This window comes from Danio rerio, chromosome 22, assembly GCF_052040795.2.
Source record: "Danio rerio strain M-AB ecotype USA chromosome 22, GRCz13ab, whole genome shotgun sequence".
In the NCBI taxonomy this organism is placed as follows: domain Eukaryota; kingdom Metazoa; phylum Chordata; class Actinopteri; order Cypriniformes; family Danionidae; genus Danio; species Danio rerio.
In genome coordinates, this window is record NC_141042.1 from 41851285 (window position 1) to 41865000 (window position 13716).

The following is a 13716-nucleotide window of genomic DNA, read 5'->3' on the forward strand; positions in this document are numbered from 1 at the left end:
CGTTTCCCCCGGGTTCCCCGGTTTCCTCCCACCATCCAAATGTGCTCTATATTATAGATAAAATAAGCCTCAATCTTTTTTATAATGTCGTACTCTCAGGAGGTTTGCCTTGGCCTCAGCAGCGGGGGAGTTCGAGATCGACCTGAGCTCAATCTTTATTGTTTACATTATCCTTAACATACAATTGCTTTAACAGAAAGATATTATTAACACATTTCTATAGTTTTAATATCTCATTTCTAATAACTGATGATCTTTGCCATGATGACAGCATGTCATATTAGATATTCTTCAAGACACTGGATATTTCGTCACCTTAGAATTGTAAGGTTCTATCTGACATTTTTCTCAAAATTAATTTATTGACATATTCTTATTAAATGTCAACTTAATAGGACTTCTGAGACCCTTTAATTATTTTTAAAGTAATGTTTTCATCACATACTTTTTTACTCTTACTCGAGTAACTTTTAAGATTGTTACTTTTACATTTCCACAAGTGCTTGTACTTTTACTTGAGTATAGATTTTGGATGCTCTACCCACTTCTGCAAAACAGTGGACAAACGAGTGTCCCGCCTCCAAGCGCTTCTGATTGGTCCACTGATTTGGAACTGACATTGATGAGTGCAAAAATGCTTCAAAATACGCAAGACACGAGTGTAACGTTCACACACAACAACAATCAAAAACTAGCTCATTGGAAAGGGGGAAAAACGGCTGTTGTGTGGACGGCCCCTAAGGCTGTTTTTCACCCCTGTGAGGATGTGACTTCAGCGCTCAGCTCAGCGGACGACATGTTGAGCCACTTACAACTGCAAACATCAAATGAAGGTGCACCGTTGGTGGCGAGCCTGAAATTAACTCAGATTGGTAAATTAGCACTGATCCAAGAGTTTCCATTGCTCACCGAGAGTGTGAACGAGCAAATCATTCAGATTCACTTTCTGCTTTGGGGAGAGAGAAGAGTGTATTAGCGATAACACAAGCAGCAGGTTTCTTCACCCATCACGCTTTCCTTGTTTGGAGGCTGTTTGAGCCAAAACACCTCATCCTTTGGATCTCCGTGCATTACCAGGCCTTGTAATTTGTTCCATTCCCTTCTCCGAAAAACCTTTCATCAGCTTCTAATCTTCACCTAAAGCTCAGGTAAGCTCCTGTCGTGACTGCATTACATACCTCATATACATTCATTCATTTTATTTTGGGCTTGGTCCCTTATTCATCAATGGTCACCACGGTGGAATGAACCACCAACTAATCCAGCATATGTTTTATACAGCGGATGCCTTTCCAGCTGTACTGGGAAACAACCATACACACTCATTCACACACATACACTACGGACAATTTAGTTTATTCAATTCCCCTGTAGCACATGTGGCGGAAACCGGAGCACTCAGAGAAATTCCATGAGAACATACAAACTCCACACAGCAATGCCAACTCACCCAGTCGGGGCTTGAACCAGCAACCTTTTAGCTGTGAGCCACAGCGCCACCCCTAAAAAAATAACAATAATAACAATTAAGTAAATAAATAAAACTTTTTTCGGTATCACTGAAGTTGATTCAGATTGAATCTTTTATTCATACTGTTGTAAATGAGAATTTTTGTTGGTTATTGGTCGTCTTTATAGTTTTCGTTAATAATACAGCTTTAATTGTGCAGAGGCATTTTTGTTTGTCTTTTTAAACTATATATATACACACACACACACACACATATATATATATATATATATATATATATATATATTAGCTTTTAAAACTATAATTGATGTGCTTATTAGTTAAATATTCTTTATTAATAATATTTAATCATGATGTTACAGCCTGATCTCACGAGGAAACGTAAGTATTTTACGTTTTGTCAATTCGTACGAGTTCAGTCGTACAAAAATGTACGATCTTAAAAAGGAGGCGTGGCACCTAACCCCACCCCTAACCCCAACCATCATTGGGTGATAAGCAAATCGTACTAAATTGTACTAATTAGATTGTACGAATTCATACGAATTAGCCACTAAATCAAAAAGTTACGAATTGGCGTGAGATTGATTTGGATGTTACAGTAAAATATTTATTCATTCATTCATTTTCTTTTTAGCTTAGTCCCTTTATTCATTAGGGGTCGCCACAACGGAATGAACCACCAACTAGTTCAGCATATGTTTTACGCAGCAGATGCCGTTCCAGCTGCAACCCAGTACTGGGAAACACCCATACACACTCATTCACACTCATGCAATACTGCCAATCTAGTTTAACAATTCCCCTGCAAAAAATGCTTTTCTTACTTAGATCTTTTGTCTTGTTTCTAACGCAGATATCTTAAAATTTCTAAATCAAGAGGACTTTTCTAGACAAGCAAAACAGAGTGTCTTGTTTTCAGAAATACTATGCCAAATTTAAGTGAGTTTTTCCTTCAAACATAAAAATAATCTGCCAATGGAGTGAGCTAAATAATTTATAATTTAGTTTACTCCATTGGCAGATTATTTAGCTTGTTTGTTTTCGACCCGTACCGACCCGAACCGTACAGTACTGTACCAGTCAGTGGAAACGAGCCATATGATAGAAGCGAAACATGCCTTATATACAGTATACTGTGTGTAGTGTAAATCTGTGATCATTAGCTGACTGGTGAACCCTTGGAAAACTCCACGGAAATGATTGAGCAATTCTGATATGAGAAGATAAATCTTTGGTTATAAAAGCCAGCTATAAAATATGTCAGAAACATAACTATTATACATGGAAACAAAGAGGGTTGCTTGGCAAAATGAGCATTTAGGAAAACCCCAAACAACCAATAAACACAGTGCAGGAGGACAATGACCTGGACCGACACGTGTAAGCCATTATTTTTCTGTCTTGTTTTTCAACGGTTAAATATGCTCCGCTTCTACAGTCTGTACGTCAACATGAGAGGTGAAGGAAACAACGATGTTTTGCAAACGTGCTTCAAGCATTAGCAGTTCGACACCAAAGCAGGACGTCATGCATCCACACAAAGTATTTCTCCAACGGTATGCATTCAAGCTCTCGTGAAGTGCTTTGAAATGTGCATGCTTTTATATTCGATGTCCGGCGTAACCTCAACTGAAACACGAAGAGAGGGCGGGGCATAAAGTATCTCCCTTTTTAAAAACAGCCAATAGCGTTTGGTTATTCTCACAGCTCTGTGACAGTGGATGAACTCAAGCGCATCAAATGGAAAGCCAACGGGAAGAAGGGTGCAGGACATGTCAGACACTAGAGAGCATTCGACAATATGAGCATGAAGTATTTGATGCTTTGTCTGGTCTACTTCATTGTAAATATACATCTTTATCTGTCATTCAGACTGGCAATACACTCATAAAAGTAAGGCTGGTGATCAAGATTTGGTTAAATATGATGTGATTTGACGCAGGTGATGTCAACAGGTGAGTATGATTTGGTACAAAAGCAGCATCCAAGAAAGGTCCAGTCCTGTAGGAGCAGAGATGGGCCGAGGATCACCAGTTTGCCAACAAATACATGAGAAAATGATTGAAATGTTCAAACACAATGTCCCTCAGAGAAAGAGAGGAAGACATGTGGATATTTCACCTTCAACAGTGCTGAACATCATTAAGGATTGAAGGAATCTGGAGGAGTTTCAGTGCGTAAAGGACAAGAGCGCAAGCCTAAGCTGAACTACTGTCTGATCCCTCAGGCGGCGCTGCATCAAGAGTCCTCATTCATCTATCAGCCAGATCAGCACATGGGCTCAACATTCCCGCAGTAAACCTTTAACAAGCACCACAATACAGAGTCACATCCACAAACACCAGGGGAAACTGCACTGTGCCAAAAGGGAGCCCTATGTTAACAGTGTCCAGAAGTGCCGTCGACTTCTCTGGGCTCGCAGGCATCTGGGACGGATCATCACACAGTGACAACATGTCAGTATTTCAGGTAATTTTGGGGAGAAATGGATGCTGTGTGCTCCGGAACGAAGAAGAAAAAGTTCGGTCAGAGGATTTGATGAGAAACTCAAGTATGAGATGACGGCAAAAAAAGTATATTAAGGTGGAAGTGACACCTAAACATGAATTTTCTCAGTGTCTTGAAGCCCACTAGCTCTTTAAGACTAGCATACTGATGCTAACATCTAAAATAAAAGGTTATTTTATCTTCACAGGCCTTTAAAAAGCGCTGGGTTTACAGGTTTCATTAAATATCCTGTGTTCACAGAGGAAGGATAAGTCATATGTGTTTGGAACGACATGAGAGTCAGTGAGTAATCGAGGATGGGATTTTAGATTTATTTTCGGCTGACCTATAAGCCGTCTCTTTAAAGAGATCATTCCCTAAAAATGAATATGTACTAAAAATTAAACATTTACATAATGAGTTATTATGATAGCACCTGTGTTAACCAGTTAAACTGCTGTTATTTTAGGATTTCCACCTGGATTTTGCCTACTCAAATTTAAAAGCTTCCCAAATCCACATGCAGAGGTGTAAATGCAAACATTTGGTCTCATTTTAAAGAAAAATCTTTGAGTTTTCATAAAATACTACTGAAAGTGATTAAAATATCTGTATATGTTGTCTGTGTTATAATAAACACCTAAAAAAGAGGCGCTTTCTGTATTTTTATTTTATAAACTCAGATTTGACAGTGTCTCTTTCAGGTTGTGTGTGGTCTAGCGTGCTGTAATTAATGTTGGTGGTTCCTGCACATGTCTGTAATCATAGGACAAAAGAGAAATGTCTCCACCATAATCTATGCAGAAGTTATTGTGTTCCAGCTGATGAGAGGTGCTGTACGAGCCACAGGGAGCGATCATTGTGTTCATATTTCACTATTCTTTTGTTTGATCAAACATAATTCACTGTGTTTGGAGCACGTCAGACATATAAAAGGATTACTTATGCACATCAGCTCAAAAACAGAGGAGAATGGCCCTGAAGCGCACAGCATAAGGTAAGAGATGAGCTGTCTGTGCTATCTGGGGCTGCTTATTGATCATAAATGTATTGTTTTCACTTCTGCGGCATGTAAACACCGAGATTCATTCAGCAACTGTTTGATATGTGAATATAATTCTGTAAGAAGAACGCTAGAACCGTATGAGCACCGGCAAGAGCTTTCATTTCAGCTATAACCTGTACATGTGTCATATGAAAAATATGGAAATGAACCAATGTTCAACACCCAGCTCGGGGATCCAAAATACTGTGTATTTAATAACTTTTGTACAGTAGAATAAAAACCAAAGTGATGCAGATATGTGCATAAAATATAGATTCTACACTTTCAAACGAAACCACTTAAGGGGGTCTGGTGCAATGCAGCCCTTTAAATCTTAAAGCAAAAGTCGATGACGCCGGAACCGGGTCTGTAGAGTTTAACTGGTTTAAGTGGACAAAAAGGCAAATGTGTGACTGTCTTCAGGAAACAGCCTGTAGTGGTTTAGTTTCTCTAATTAGCACTACTGTAGCATCATTCTGTGAGCAAGTCTCATTATTAAACAGAGAACACTCTCCTGTTTGGGACGCTCATAACAAGGGAAAACAGTGTGGCTGAGATCTGCCAAAACATTGCTCTATCACTGGGAGATGGCGTTTCACTCTGACATCAGGATCTTGTGTGGTTTCTTCGCCAAGTGACCCAAATATCCGTTGGCGCAGAAATCACTTCCGTTTAGCTTCTGGATCAGCGGCAGCTTCAGGGCGGCTTTACTGACATTGCATGAGCGTCACAGAAACGCTCTCCGTCAAAGACTATATATGACTGACCGCCATGGGTGATGAAGCTATAAAGGGACAGTTCTCCCAAAATCAAGATTACTCAGCCTCAGTCAACCATCCAGCCAACACCGGCTCATTGGAATACGTGCCATAAAAAGTGTACTTCAACACATGCTGCGGTTTCTAGGTCAAATGAACACTAGGGGGCAGTGTGATGATAATAAGTTTCGCTTCTTTTTGACAGTAATGGTATTTACAGGGACATCTTGTAAATGAACACAGAATTATTTTAAAATATTGAATTATGTAAAATATGGAGCAATCGCTCGCTTTATTAAATGTATAATCATCTTGTTAAAATCTGCCCCTTTTTTAGCAGGACCATAGGACAGAATTTTGCAAGCTCAAACTCTAATGTGACGGCAGCTTAACTTGGTAAATTAAGTTGAGGTTTATCCTATGATGCATAACTTACTTAAAGGAAAAAACACACGGTGTAACAAAAATATGGTAAAAGTGTAAATCATTGTCATTCTCTGCTTAAAAGAAATGCACATTTGGTGAATAAACACTAAAGTCTTGCTGACTCATTTTTTTGTAACTTTTCAAGTCATTTCAACTTATATTAATTAAACTGACTAAACATATTAGGTTGAAATTGAGCAAAATTAAAAAAAATGTAGTTAAAACTCGAATAACTTAGTAAAATAAGTTAAGGTTCACCCATTTGATGCATAATTTAATAAATAAAAAAATAATACAAGTCAGGTGTAACAGAAATCTTGTAAAAGTGTGAATCGTTGTCATTATCTGCTTCAAAGAAATGCACATTTGGAGTATAAACACTGTAAAAAGTCTTGCTGACTTTTTTTTTTTTTGTCTTTTAAGTCATTTCAACTTATATAAATTAAACAGGCTAAAAATATAAAGTTAAAATTCAGCAAAATCTAAAATAATGTAGTTAAAACCTGATTAACTTAGTAAAATAAGTTAAATAAATGCACATGTGGAGTATAAACACTGTAAAAAGTTTTTAAGTCATTTCAACTTGTATTAATCAAACTGACTCAAGATATGAAGTTAAAATTTTGCAAAATCTTAAAAGTTTAGTTAAAAGCTGATTAACTTAGTTAAATAAGGTAAAGTTTACCCTCTGATGCATCATTTAATTAAATGTAAAAATAATACATGCCAGGTGGTACAGAAATCTGGTAAGAGTGTGAATCAACATTATCTGCTTTAAAGAAATGCACATTTGGAGTATAAACACTGTAAAAAGTCTTGCTGACTTAATTTTTAGTAACTTTCCAAATCATTTCAACTTACATTAATTAAACTGATTCAAAATATGAAGTTAAAATTTAGCGAAATCCAAAAAAAAATTGTAGTTAAAACCTGATAAACTTAGTTAAATAATTTAAGGTTTACCCTCTGATGCATCATTTAATAAAATTTTAAAAATAAAACAAGTCAGGTGTAATAGAAATCTTGTAAAAGTGTGAATTGTTGTCGTTATCTGCTTAAAGAAATGCACATTTGGGGTATAAACACTGTAAAAAGTCTTTCTGACTTAATTTTTTTGTAACTTTTCGAGTCATTTCAACTTATATTAATTAAACTGATTCAAAATGTGAAGTTAAAATTTAGCAAAATCCAAAAAAAAATGTAGTTAAAACCTGATTAAGTTAGTAAAATAGGTTAAGGCAGTGGTTCTCAAACTGTGGTACGTGTACCACTAGTGGTACGCAGGCTTGGACACATTTGGAGTAAATATGTGTTGTATGGCTGCAGAAAACACAACCAGTGTCCTTAAAATGCTGTGAATGCTTGCTTTTTGATTTCAGAGTGAGAAATGTCTTTTGACAAGCGTGTGACCTTTGCTCATTAACGCAGCTTGACTTGACGTTGAAGTTGACCTTTCGGCTTTACGGATTCTCTTCCTGTTTTCACGTACTCCATTGATGGCTTGTGTTGACAGCGGCCATCTACTTTACCATCCACTTTACCACACGTCTTCATCAGATGAGAAAATCAAGTTTTATCCGGTGCCGGACGAGCACCTGGAATGTCACTGAAGAGGGTCACTTCATCAGGACGGCTGTAATGATTTTACCACTTCGCTTTATTTCGACAGTAACCATAACAGAGGCAGGAGTTATCCAGCGGGCACTGGATGGACCAGAGACCTCCCATCATTAGGGCTCATGAGGGATGCTTTGGTAGGACGTCCATCTTTTTATGTGTCTAGACGGGGACCGATTGAATTAAGGCAAAATTGTTGGCCCCCATGCAAACTATGGCTGCCATTTATTTAGAGTTTCTGTAAAATGAGTCATTCAAAACCTTATAAACACGAGGTACACTGTAAAAAAAATAAAGATAAATAAATGTGTTGCAAATCTGCTGCAGTTCAAACTGAGCATCAGAAAGGGGATTTAGGTGACTTTGAATGTGGCATGGTTGTTGCTGCCAGACGGGCTGCTCTGAGTATTTCAGAAACGGCTGATCTACTGGGATTTTCACGCACAACTATCTCTAGGATTGGCAGAGAAAGAGGAGATATCCAGTGAGTGGCTCTGGTTTTCCACTCAAGTCCAAAGACAGGGTTAGATTGTCCGAAGTTTATTAGTGTACGTCCTGGTCCTCCAGGTTGGGGGTCGAGCGACCCACCTAGTAAAAAATAGATGTTACACAACACCAACATTGTGCAGCTAAATATCAACTTGGATATGTACGGCCCTTGGAGTAAGTAAGTATATGAACATGGTTTCCAGCTGAAGATGAATCTCCGCCATGTACAGTTAAAGCAGTCTCTTATCCATCTGTACCTAATAAAGTGGCCAGAGAGTGTATAAATGTCATAAGAAATGTTTCGTTCCTGTGGACACATGTTGCTTTAGGAAGTTCATCTAATTGTGATGAGCTATTTTCAGTTTTCTGCTGCCCGAGGTTTTGATTAATTTGGTCAATGTCGAGTGGAGGGACGAGGCTTTTAAAGGTACAAATCTTCATGCAGATTAATGCGAGAGCAAGATGTTGCAGCTGTCACAGGAGATTTTCCGCTAACGGCTGAGTTTTTCTTTCTGTCAGCTTCACAGACTGGATGAGAAGAGAGAAAATTCAGCAGGTCTGGAATATGATGCTGCTGTCGCTGGTGTTGGTCTGTAGCTCAGCAACATGGAGGAAACAGGCAAAGCTCATTAGCAAAAACTATATAACATTCCTCTTTAAACCCATGTTTCATTCGTCATTCTCTTGGTTTGGTTTGAGAAAGACAGCAGAATTCGTTTTAAATCTAACATTAATGAGGTGCCTCTATAAATAGCCCTCGAAATCATATTTTAGAAAGCTGGAAAGGCAAAAAAAGTGACTTCAGTCAGAGTCGAGTCCATTGAAACTGCAAGCAAAGCTTTAGTAGCATTTGGCGTGAAGCAGAACTGCTTAGAAGAACTTCAACTGCAGCAGAATGCTATATGTTTAAAGAAATACTGCTCTTTCAGCTGATTAGCTCTATGCCCTTGTTTTTGGCTGATTTTTGAGTGAAACTTGTGAGTTCAGGAGATTTGCAGATCATTTGAATCATTGACTCACTCTGACTGGATCACTTGAATCAGTGAATCACTAATTGGAGACTCACTCTGACTGGATCACTTAAATCAGTGAATCATTTAATAGAGACTTACTTTGGCCATATTATCCACGTATTATGCAAATAAGTGAGTCGTTAACATGAGAATCACTCTGACTGGATCACTTGAATCAGTGAATCACTAATTGGAGACTCACTCTGACTGAATCATTTAAATCAGTGAATCATTTAATAGAGACTCACTTTGACCATATTATCCATGTATTATGTACATAAGTGAGTTGTTAACATGAGACTCACTCCGACTGGATCACTTGAATCAATGAATCAATAATTGGAGACTCACTCTGACTGGATCACTTAAATCAGTGAATCATTTAATAGAGACTCACTTTGGCCATATTATCCATGTATTATGTAAATAAGTGAGTTGTTAACATGAGAATCACTCTGACTGGATCACTTGAATCAGTGAATCACTAATTGGAGACTCACTCTGACTGGATCACTTAAATCAGTGAATCATTTAATAGAGACTCACTTTGGCCATATTATCCACGTATTATGCAAATAAGTGAGTCGTTAACATGAGAATCACTCTGACTGGATCACTTGAATCAATGAATCACTAATTGGAGACTCACTCTGACTGGATCATTTAAATCAGTGAATCATTTAATAGAGACTCACTTTGACCATATTATCCATGTATTATGTACATAAGTGAGTTGTTAACATGAGACTCACTCCGACTGGATCACTTGAATCAATGAATCAATAATTGGAGACTCACTCTGACTGGATCATTTAAATCAGTGAATCATTTACTAGAGACTCACTTTGACCATATTATCCACGTATTATCCAAATAAATGAGTCGATATCATGAGCCTCACTCTGACTGGATCACTTGAATCAATGAATCACTAATTGGAGACTCACTCTGACTGGATCACTTGAATTAGTGAATCACTAATTGGAGACTCACTCTGACTGGATCATTTAAATCAGTGAATCATTTACTAGAGACTTACTTTGGCCATATTATCCGCGTATTATCCAAATAAATGAGTCGATATCATGAGCCTCACTCTGACTGGATCACTTGAATCAGTGAATCACTTGTGGGAGACACTATCTGGCTGCATCCCATTCGATTCTTTATGCCCGTTAATAGCTATCTTCCCTCCATATCTTTCCGTCATTGATTACACAAGCATCCACAACTGACGGAGCATCTGAATGGGTTTAAACCATGGGTCTCTGGATTTCAGGAGGGCACAGTTTTGCTCCAACCTTAATCAAACACAGCTGATCCAACTAATCAAGGTGTTCAAGACTACTAGAGACTAGTAGGTGTGAGTTGGAGCTGAGGCGGTTGGAGCTGAACTACGCAGAGCTGTGGCCCTCCAGGAATTGAGTTTAAGAACATTGCCCTAATCCCTTGAGCACTAGGGAACTACACTCTTGTGACATCACAATAGCAGTACATTCTCGAGCATATAGGTGCTGGAGTGGACATATGAAGCCAACTCGCTCCCTTGTAATGGTCATAGGTCATAGGTCATCGAGGGATCGAGGAAGTCCATGGAAGCTCTCCTTGTTTACTTGATGAAGTAGAACACAGAAACAAAGATTCCCCTAAGGGAACAAGTGAAGCCTGGCTAGGGTGGTGAAGCTGGTTTTAGCTGGTCAACCAGGCTGGTTTTAGAGGGGTTTTGGACACTTCCAGGCTAGTTTCCAGCCTGGTTTTAACTGGTCAGGCTGGAAGATGACCAGCTAAAACCAGCTTGACCAGCCTAGCCAGGCTGGGAGCCCAGCCAAAACAGCTATGTCCAGCTTAAACCAGGCTGGTCAAGCTGGTTTTAGCTGGTCATTTTCCAGCCTGACCAGAAAATGGCCAAAACCCATCTAAAACCAGGCTGGTCAACCAACTGAAACCAGCCAACCAGCCTAGGCTGGTTTAACCTGTCTTGTTCAGCAGGGAGAGGTAACAAAGCCAGTGTAAGTCGTTCTCTGGTAAAGACAATAGAAACCGTGCTGACTTGAGTTACCCAGGTCTGCGCACCTTTAATCTGAATGCTTTAAGCCAATGAGCTCTAAGCATTTACTGCACCACAGCCTTTGATCCAAAGAGCCGGGGAAATGTTAACCCAGACATTTCTGGACCAGAGAAAACACAGGCCCTTCCAAATGTTTACATCGTATTTCTCATGTAGTGCAGGTAGAGAAGAAAGAGAAACCGGCTAATAGTTCAATGAAGCTCAAATCAGCTGGGTTTATTTTGAAGCGGCTCACTATTTTGGTAGTAATTTGCGCCATGGGTTTCATAATGTTAGTTTTGGAGGGCTCATTGTGAGAGCGCCGGGTTCTGGTAGATTAGCCATCTGCGCAGTGTAAACACAGACCTCTTCTGCTCTAAGAAAAGAGCCACAGCCACGAGCGCCATGCTATCGCGCTCTCAGTGAGCTAAATAATGCGCGATTGAACCGCTTGAGGGGGCAAGGGGGTTCATTCATGTAAAAACGGCAGCAAGCTCAGTGACTCAGAACGCAAGTATTTACATCACGGAGATAAAGGTCACACCTTTGAATAATGTTGTGCTTGCGTTAAAAAGCCAAGCGTGATAGTCATGTTGTGGGAGTTAGCACATGGCCTGGGTGTGTGCTTTTCGAGAAAACCTGTGAGGGTTTTTCCCCCCTCAGAACATGCTGCGTTTATTGACGCAACTTTTTAGGTGGTCCAGTGGAAAGTGGAGAGCCTCCGCACACTTGGGGTCTGCACAATGTTGTACTTTTTCCCCCCGTTGCTAAAGGCTAATGTTATTTCTCGCGCTCTGTTTCGACCAGGTTTCATACGCTTTTAATGAGACATCAAAGACCGAGCAGGCTTGCTGTTGTTTACAAGTCTAGCTTGTGTGTAAGGGTGTGATTGAGGTCATGTTTTGTTTAAACATCAGTAGCTGTGTTTGCATCTAAAGATGGAAACTGTATCGCTCAACCTGTCGTACTGTATCGCTCATGGATGCAAGCCAATACTCGGTACAAACGTTCCTTCAATTCATGCAAAACTTAGTAAAACAAACACTGTTAGACTAATTACATCTGACGTTATGGAGCCCCCAGTTGTAGATGTGTGAGTTCAGGAAAGTATGACCTTCTGATCTCTCCTGAAAGGAACACGATGTTCACTTGTTAGGTAGAGGCCTGCACAAGTGCTCAAATCTAGGACTACGCTAGTATGAGCCAATCAAAAAGATAAGATAAAAGCAATAAGGCCCAGCACTGCCAAAAAGGCCATAACTCTCTCATGCAACTTGATACGCAACGTCTCGCTGTAAAATCTCTTCATTTCCTCGCCCCATTCGGAGCGCTTTGAAGTCAACTTTTTAAAGCAGAAAGGGAAGTGCAGGAGTGGAACATTGAAGCCCTTTTGATGCCAATACTCCCAATAATACGCTCTAAGTGTTATGTAACTACTTATTGCAAGGGTCAAATTTATTATAAGATCGTAAAAGCAACACAGTTTACACGATAAACTAAAACACCCACTTTTAATACAGTTGTTGACTTGCAAGGTATTTTAATAGCTATCATAGTTATGTTCTACTTAGGAGTCTCCGTAGATCTTCAACCAGAGCCAGCTTTTATTAATCGCCGTTATTTCACACAGCTTCAGGTTATGTGAAATTAGAGACGACGCCTCGAATTACTCAAGCTTGGTCATATTTCGTGCCATGTTGATGCATTTAATAAATGACTGCATGCGTAAGAGGCACAACCCATTGACATAACCTATTCACATTTAACGTCCACAGAAGATCGTGCTGGGATCTAGATTAGGTGTCGGAGCACAACCCACGGGCAGCTCTAAAGCAGGATCATCATCACGTTTGTTGGGGATAAATTGGGCATGAATGCCATTCATTCAATGGCCAGCTCACATCTATGCATCCTTACAAATCCAGTCTTCCCGATGTTGTGTCTTGGAAAAACCACAGTTTCACATATGCAGCACGCAGCTCTTAATTAATGCATTATATATAGCAGTTTGGGATCTTTTATGTTGTTCTGTTACTTAGTTACACACAAACATGCTAACAAAGGCCTCTACTGTCAGTCACTAGGAGTTTTACGCACACCGATGCTATTAGCTAGCCTTCATTTTCACATTGAAGGTGCTGTCCCTACTGGACACAAGCTTAAACCAGCCTAGGCTGGTTGATTGGTTTTAGCTGGCTGGTTTTAGAGGGGTTTTGGGCACTTCCAGGCCGGTTTCCAGGCATTTCCAGCCTGGTTTTAGCTGATCAGGCAGGGAGATGACCAGCTAAACCAGCTTGACCAGCCTAGTTTAAGCTGCATAGCTGGTTTTGGCTGGGCTCCCAGCCTGGCTAGGCTGGTCA

The 13716-nt window shown here is 39.6% G+C and overlaps 1 protein-coding gene and 1 long non-coding RNA gene across 2 annotated transcripts in view; one reads left to right on the top strand and one right to left on the bottom strand.

Annotated features, from left to right (window-relative positions):
- anos1b (anosmin 1b) overlaps positions 1 to 13716 on the top strand; it is a 347052-nt gene that overhangs the window by 88042 nt on the left and 245294 nt on the right. The gene's annotated exons all lie outside the window — the stretch shown is intronic.
- Positions 1451 to 13716, bottom strand: part of LOC137488979 (uncharacterized) — a 131038-nt gene continuing 118772 nt past the window's right edge. The window contains exon 10 of the long non-coding RNA XR_015522396.1: positions 1451 to 1502. This is a non-coding gene — a long non-coding RNA (uncharacterized LOC137488979). The remainder of the gene's footprint in view (positions 1503 to 13716) is intronic.